Here is a 7,722-nt window from a genome sequence, read left to right on the forward strand (position 1 = left end):
AAGGGGTTGCTGGGATTCTCCCAGTATGTCTATGGTGATTGTTCCCTTAGAGAACTCTCAAATAAACAGGAAGATGTTCAAAAGGAAGAGTTTTTTATTAACAGAGAAATAAAAGGTAAGCATAAAGAAAAACACACTTGGCATACAGACATATTGTGACAAAAAGAACTGTGACTGACCTGCCAGGGCTGAGCATAGAGAAGACCTCCTTCTTCCATCATTCTCTGCAGAGATCTTGATGAATGCATGGCATGGAGTGCATGTGCCACAGCATGGACAGCATTGTAGATGCCATAGCTCTGACCAGACATTCCCATTTCAAACACAGTGCCAGGAACGCTGTCAAGCTTCTCTTTCCCTGTGCAGTTTTTGTTGTGGGGCCCATAAAGGTTATAGAGTGGCAGTGAACAGAAAAATACACTATACCAGAACTGTTGGATGAAATGAATCTTAGATTGATATGGATTTAGGGTCTCAATGAAGTCCTGAAATCCTGGCACCTTATTCGTTTGCAGTGCAAAGGACAAACTGCCATTGAGGGATTTTGCTGTGAATTTCTTTCTCGGGAAAACAGATGTGACATCCCATTGGGAAGTTGTAATCCAAACCCGTTCTATAGGCACTCTATGATCAATTTCAAAATAAAGTAGAATTGCTCGGAAGCCATCCATGTTCTCATCATCTCCATAGACGATAATGATGTTGAGTTTGCTGAACCAGATTTTTAGACCTATCCCCTCCAAGATTTTTTCACGATATCTATTTTCAGCAGAACTTCTCACTGTCGGAATACTTTCTTTCAAAGCAATGCAAATGTTACTCCGGAACAATCTTGGTATCAGATTTTGAAGGAAGTTTTCTCCACTGTCATCATCTGATGTGAGGAGACCAATCCAATTCCATCCAAAATGCTTAAGGAGATGAACAATCCCAACACATTGAAGTGTTTCATTTGGAACTATCCGGAATAAATAAGGGAACTGAGTTTTATCATTCATTGTAGGATGAAAGGAACCATAACTGATCTAAGATGAAAGATCATGACTTTATGAGACATGACAAAAAACTTCATTTATTTTTGAAAATATCGTTCTTCATCCACATACATACAAACATAAATATCCATTTGTTCCATTTGGTTAGCTACAAAATGCTATACTTTGTAATGATCCTTATTATTTAAAAGTTCTAATCAGGCTGTCAAGGCAAGACAATGAAGAACCTCAATTGTTTATGGTTCGTTCAGGCCTAGGGCAGAGAATGGCCCTGGATAAGATGGTTAAGTACACACCAATACAAGGAAGTGTGCCAACACAGCTATTATTATTATTGCAGCACAAGTAAATTATACAATCAATATAAACACAACAGTTTCGATTCCATTCAATTCAATGTGGCTGCAAACTTGTTCCAATAGACTGAGAGAGTCAAGTCCCATATATTAACGGAGCCTCTTTATCACAGGCTGCAAACGGTGCCAGTTGAAGTTAATCGGTGGCGTCCAAGATTTATGAGCTCCAAGGTGGCGACGAGCTATACCGGTCTATTCCTTTCGGCTCGTTTCAAACCCAGTTCTTCATCAGGCCACCAATGTCCTACAATTTATATCACAAACTATCAGTAATCAGCCCAATATTGGCTGCCCCTGTGTTACCGTCTGCCAGTTCATACTTACAGTTAATCAAAGTATTTCGTATCCAAACTCAAAAAGCATTCCGGTTTACATTCAGGTTTACATTTACAGATCCAGCTCCCGAGTTAGGTGCGGGGGGCATAAATATCCACCATTAAATACAAGCCACTAGGACAATTGTCAATTACCATACAATTAATTGATTTAAAGACATATCAGTACCAGATACATTTATTTCAAATGACTAATGTCTGAGTGGGACCTTAACAAGGGAAGGGGGGGGGGGAAAGGAGAGACAAAAGAAAAAGAAAAATGGGAAAGAAAAGAGAAGGAAGAAGAAAGAAAAAACAGTATGAAAAGAAAAAGAAGCCAGAAAGGGGGGAGGGAGCAAGGAGAGGGGGGGAGGGAGGGGGAGGGGTTTGCTGAACCAGATTTTTCTTTTTTCTTTTTCTTTTTTTTTTTCTTTTTTTTTCTTTTTTTTCTTTTTTTTTCTTTTCATACTGTTTTTTCTTTCTTCTTCCTTCTCTTTTCTTTCCCATTTTTCTTTTTCTTTTGTCTCTCCTTTCCCCCCCCCCCTTCCCTTGTTAAGGTCCCACTCAGACATTAGTCATTTGAAATAAATGTATCTGGTACTGATATGTCTTTAAATCAATTAATTGTATGGTAATTGACAATTGTCCTAGTGGCTTGTATTTAATGGTGGATATTTATGCCCCCCGCACCTAACTCGGGAGCTGGATCTGTAAATGTAAACCTGAATGTAAACCGGAATGCTTTTTGAGTTTGGATACGAAATACTTTGATTAACTGTAAGTATGAACTGGCAGACGGTAACACAGGGGCAGCCAATATTGGGCTGATTACTGATAGTTTGTGATATAAATTGTAGGACATTGGTGGCCTGATGAAGAACTGGGTTTGAAACGAGCCGAAAGGAATAGACCGGTATAGCTCGTCGCCACCTTGGAGCTCATAAATCTTGGACGCCACCGATTAACTTCAACTGGCACCGTTTGCAGCCTGTGATAAAGAGGCTCCGTTAATATATGGGACTTGACTCTCTCAGTCTATTGGAACAAGTTTGCAGCCACATTGAATTGAATGGAATCGAAACTGTTGTGTTTATATTGATTGTATAATTTACTTGTGCTGCAATAATAATAATAGCTGTGTTGGCACACTTCCTTGTATTGGTGTGTACTTAACTATTGTGGAAGTGTAATCTTCTCCCTTTGTTTTGCCTGGATAAGATGGCCCAAAGAAAGATATTGGCCTGTTATTCCAGCATTCATGAGCTGAGCTTAGAATCCTCAACAGTAGACTAAAATGAGCCTTCTAATATTAGAGATTTTAAAGAAAAGGCTTAATGGAAAGGATTTTTGTTCCTATGTCTATATTTCTGCATGACTCAACACACGTACCTGTGGAATCTTGTATGTAGTTAAAATGTTGGCCATCTGGATGGAGTTTTGGGAGGTGAAGCCACCAATGACGGCCATTACTTTCTTCTTCCTATCACAGTGGTAATTGACACGAATCGACTTTTCTCTGAAGATTAGATCCAGAATGCCTTGAGAGCTTCGCAGTGGATTGAAAGCATTTTCATAAATCTTTGATCCCAGTGTGGTGTTGGGTAAGAGTTTGGAATTCTTCTTGATTTCATTAAAGGCAAAGACAAAGGCTAGGATATGCTGGTATTGTTTACTCAAAAACCTGCAATGAGAGTTTTGAGTAGTCTTGCGCCCCTGTGTCATAAGAAACAATTGTAGCTTCTTTATTACAATACTAGTTATGGCAACAGTATATTGTTCAAATACTTTTGGAGCTGCCATGCTTTCCCGCTCCCCTCAAGAAAGAGGAATGTAACTGAGGCTACTATTTTCACCCCAGGAATCCAGTCACCGAATGTCATGTTAGGTGGGTTGCCATGTTGTTTTGCAGTAAAATAGCAGGATTCAAGTCCAGCGGCACCTTAGAGACCAGCAAGATTTTCAGAGTGTAAGCTTTCGAGAGTCACAGCACCCTTCTTGAAACACTGAATGAAAATTCTGTCTAAAGAATATTTGCCTCTTAGCAGATGAGAGACCGCCTTAATCTCAGTATCATCTCTTTCTGAGTCTCACTGCTCTGACCATGAGGACTGATTAAATCACCAGAATGTGGACGGAGCATTAAAAATAAGAAATATATTGATGGCTATTGCAGAAGAGTTATTAGTGATGACCTTCAAAGAGGTCTGGTGTCTCATAGAAATGTATGCTGTCTGCTCCCCCAGGGAACAAAGTGGGCCCCTTGTGCGATGACCTCAGGAAGAGAGAAAAGGCCCAGAGAATGGCTCATAGGTCAGGCCTCTGAAGGACGCTGCTTGATATGAATTCCCTGGCCAGATAAGCACACAAGCCTCACAGCAGCAACTCTTCCAAATGGTGGGTGATGGTCAGGTGATCGATTAGAAAGAACCTCTAAGGGTTCTGCCACTTCCTTTCTTCGCATAGGATTGTGGCACTATGAGTTTAGCAGAAGCACTGCCCTACAGGCACTGACAAGCACAGTTCTGGTACCCTGAAAACTGGGGACGGTTGCATTTTCCACTGCACTCAAATTTGTGATATGCTGGGAAACTTCAGTTTCTCTACTGTGGGATCATTTTTCTGCAACTGAATTTTTTTTTGTGACAATCATTATTTGATGGTTTTGAAATGCTGACAACAAACACGAGCATTGTCCAGGTGTTTAGCATGTTACACCTATGTTAATAATCTAAACATCTGCAGACTTAGTGTTGGTTCACCCTGCATTTCAACAGAAGCCAGGTCATGGAAGTTGGTAAGCACCCCGTGTTTTTTGTCAAATGGGATATTTTTAATCCTCCCTGTCTGTGCCGCCAACGCTTTCTGGCTTCTCATGATTAAACCTCTGCTTCCATTACAAATAGCAGAGAGACACTGCAGAGCTAATCTATTCTATGCCAGAATCGTCCAACTGCCTTTCTTTTTGGCATTGCAATTCCTACTGTCATCCTGAAGTGGGTGGCCCATTTTAATACTCCCGGCTTTATTTTGGTTGAATTGTGCCCTCCCCAGACAACAGTGGCTTCCAAAGAAAAAGTGGAGGGGGATGGTGGTCTGGGGAAAGTTCCAATTCCATACAAATTCCTCCCTCCTTTTTTGGCACTATGACACTTATGACCATCCTAAAGCTGGTGGCCAATTTTGAAATGTCTAGCTTTCTTTTCAGAAGAATTATGCCTGCCACTGAGAAACTGAAGGACATACGAATGGGCAGCCTTGCAGATTAATGGGTGGATGGTTCCTTATGTTATTATAACAGTAAAGAGCCAAGTTGCACCTTAAAGACTAACCAACTTTACTGTAAACATTACAATAAAGTTGATTAGCCTTTAAGGTGCTACTGGACTCTCTACTATTTTGCTACTACAGACTAACATGGCTAACTCCTCTGGATTTATGTTAATACAAGTGACTGTTCATGAAATTTGTGAACAGACTGCATGGAAAATAAAAGGAAATTCTGTGAGACAATAGTTTTAAATGTATGACATTCATTTCACAGTTGGAAATCATCATTTTCTAAACATGAGTGTTTGAAAAGGCACTTCACAGTCTGAGTCTTCTCCGCTCTGCATTCTCATGTTTTAATTACACTAGAAAGGTTTAAAAACTTGAGGCAGACCTTTTAAACATTAAAGAACTACTTACCAACCTCTTGAGGCAATCTTTGGACGTACTGTAAAGCTGAGTAAAAACATTTTGAGGTGTATAGTGGATACAAATTCTCCAAAGATAATTTGCTCTGCAAAGTTCTGCAAATGCTGTGGATCTCCTGGCTGCCAACTGCTTATGGATTCTGAACTGCTGCTGGAAGTAGAAGGCAGCAGTGGCAGGAGGAGTAACAGCAGCAGCATACCAGCAAAATATTGGTCCACTTCCAGGTGTGGACTCTCATTTTCTGACATACATCTGCTTGCATGTCTGAGAGAAGGACGAGCCAATCGTCTGCCTTGTAACTTTTACTCTTTGTTCCTATGCCGGTTTTCCTTCTCCACTTTTGCTCTTGTATTTATAGATAAAGTTTTTGTAAACACAGGCTATATACTTTTCAATGCAACATATGCTCTTTTTATACGTTATGGTTCCTGACATAAATATATATATATATATATATGTAAAATGTACAGTGTTATTTACTGAGGTACCCCCAAAATCCACACCTGTAATATTTACAGGTAGGAAAAAATGATATGAATGTAAAGGATCAGAAGTTTTATTCGCACACAAGAGGAGAAAAAGTGTAATTGGTTTTTAGAGGAGAAATTGAAAAAGAAAATCTATAGACAGCCGATGGAACCCTGCTGTCCAATACCAGCAAAGTACAATGAATTCAGATATAAGAAGTTGTTGCCCTCACGCCTTCACTAATTTAGGCATAAAGGATGAAATTGTAAAGCTTCATGTAACAGATCCTGCCTGATGCAGTTCAGTCTCCCAGATCTCTGAGGTGCAGGTTGCTCTTATAGACTGAATGCAGCAAAGCCCAAGCTCTTGAGCTACATGTGCCTCTTGATTTTCAAAGTCATCATTCACTCGCTGTGCATCTACAAAAGGGATTTTAATTATAGTGTTTTGAATAATTGTAGGGCAAATCAACTTCTTTAGTAAAGCCTCAAGGTTTCCATGCCGCTGTGTACCTTGTTTTTCTCAAAAATTATAAATGATGTTTGTGAGACTGCAACAGGCCACTGCCTTCTTTCAGGCCTCTGATGTAGCTCAGTTAGCTGTGCGGCTTTCAGAATACATTCCATCGCAAAACCTCCATTTTGGTGACTTACAGTGCAATCCTATGGAGAGTTACTCCAGTCTAAGCCCAATGACTTCAATGGGCTTAGACTGGCGTAACTCTGCATAGGATTGCACTGTATGTCTGCATTTTATTCCCCTATCCTTGGATATCAAGTACACCTGGGTCAAGATGATATAAAAATAAAGCCGCAGTGATTGAAAGATACCCATATTGATAAGCATATATTTCTCCCCAGTAGGCAAACAACAGCTCCATGTGGTCAGGTGAGAAAACGGTGAGAGGTTAACTTTGATCTTCCCTCTGCTTCTGTCACTGCCCTGATTTGAACAAGACTCCTGAGCCAATTCAATACTTTCCTTAACCTTTTCCCCTATATTGTGGTAGAGGAAGTTATTGAACTTGTTCACTGAAAAAGCCCTCAAAGAAAGGAGGTGCTAGTAGTTCTTCAGTGCTATGTAAAATCAGGAGGCACAAGATGTGTAAGATGGATATTCCAACTTTCATGAACTCTGGTGTAGCTAACTCTCACCCCTCCTCAGACCACAAAGCAGGGGCTTGTTACACTTCCTCAGTCTACAAACTAGCGGCAGGTTACAGACAAGGTCATACAGCTGCGCCAAAGATACCAGTTGCCGATGCCAACCCATTCTTTCTTCTGAACTCCTCTGACTCAGTGGAAGATTACATTCTTGATACGAACAAAAATGGGTGTTGATGGATCTCAGAAGAAATGTATGTGTCCTACAGAATGAGGTGGTAATGTTATATATATATATATATGTTACACAATAAACCTCATGTGGTAGAGGATCATGTTTTTGCTTTTTCAGGGATTTGTTGGCCTGTATGTAGCTCAATCCTAAGCAGAGTTAAACCCTTTAAAAACTATTGAAATCAATAAGCATGTGCGAGTGTAACTCTCCTTAGCTAGTACTGCCGATATGCCCTGACAGGTTTGTGTGTGTGTCTATATCAGCAGTTTATGGATATAAAATATTATAAACCCCTTCCTCAATGTGCCAGAAATATTGCCCAGCCAGGCAGAACAGATGCCAGCCTCCTGCCTGAAGACAGGACATTTACTAGACTGTGAGTCAAAAATGGCCTCCCCCGCTCTCTTTCCCTTACAAATACCCTGCTAGGTGGGATAGGCTGAGAGTGTGTGACTAGCCCAAGGTCACATAATGAGATTTATGGCTAAATGGGGGTTAGAACTCTGGTCTCTCCAATCTTAGACCAACACTCTATACATCTCAACGAATCTCAGA

The 7,722-nt window shown here is 40.4% G+C and overlaps 2 long non-coding RNA genes across 2 annotated transcripts; one reads left to right on the plus strand and one right to left on the minus strand.

Annotated features, from left to right (window-relative positions):
* Nucleotides 1-1,304: 1,304 nt before the first annotated feature.
* LOC129326898 (uncharacterized) lies at nt 1,305-1,868 on the minus strand. Its single transcript, XR_008596763.1, has 2 exons — nt 1,676-1,868; nt 1,305-1,595 (listed from the first exon to the last, which is right to left on the minus strand). It is a non-coding gene; the product is annotated as an uncharacterized LOC129326898 (long non-coding RNA).
* Nucleotides 1,869-2,249: 381 nt separating this feature from the next.
* LOC129329438 (uncharacterized) lies at nt 2,250-2,813 on the plus strand. Its single transcript, XR_008596950.1, has 2 exons — nt 2,250-2,442; nt 2,523-2,813. It is a non-coding gene; the product is annotated as an uncharacterized LOC129329438 (long non-coding RNA).
* Nucleotides 2,814-7,722: the final 4,909 nt, after the last annotated feature.

The sequence above is a fragment of the Eublepharis macularius genome, chromosome 4 (genome assembly GCF_028583425.1).
Source record: "Eublepharis macularius isolate TG4126 chromosome 4, MPM_Emac_v1.0, whole genome shotgun sequence".
NCBI classification, from domain to species: Eukaryota; Metazoa; Chordata; class Lepidosauria; order Squamata; family Eublepharidae; genus Eublepharis; species Eublepharis macularius.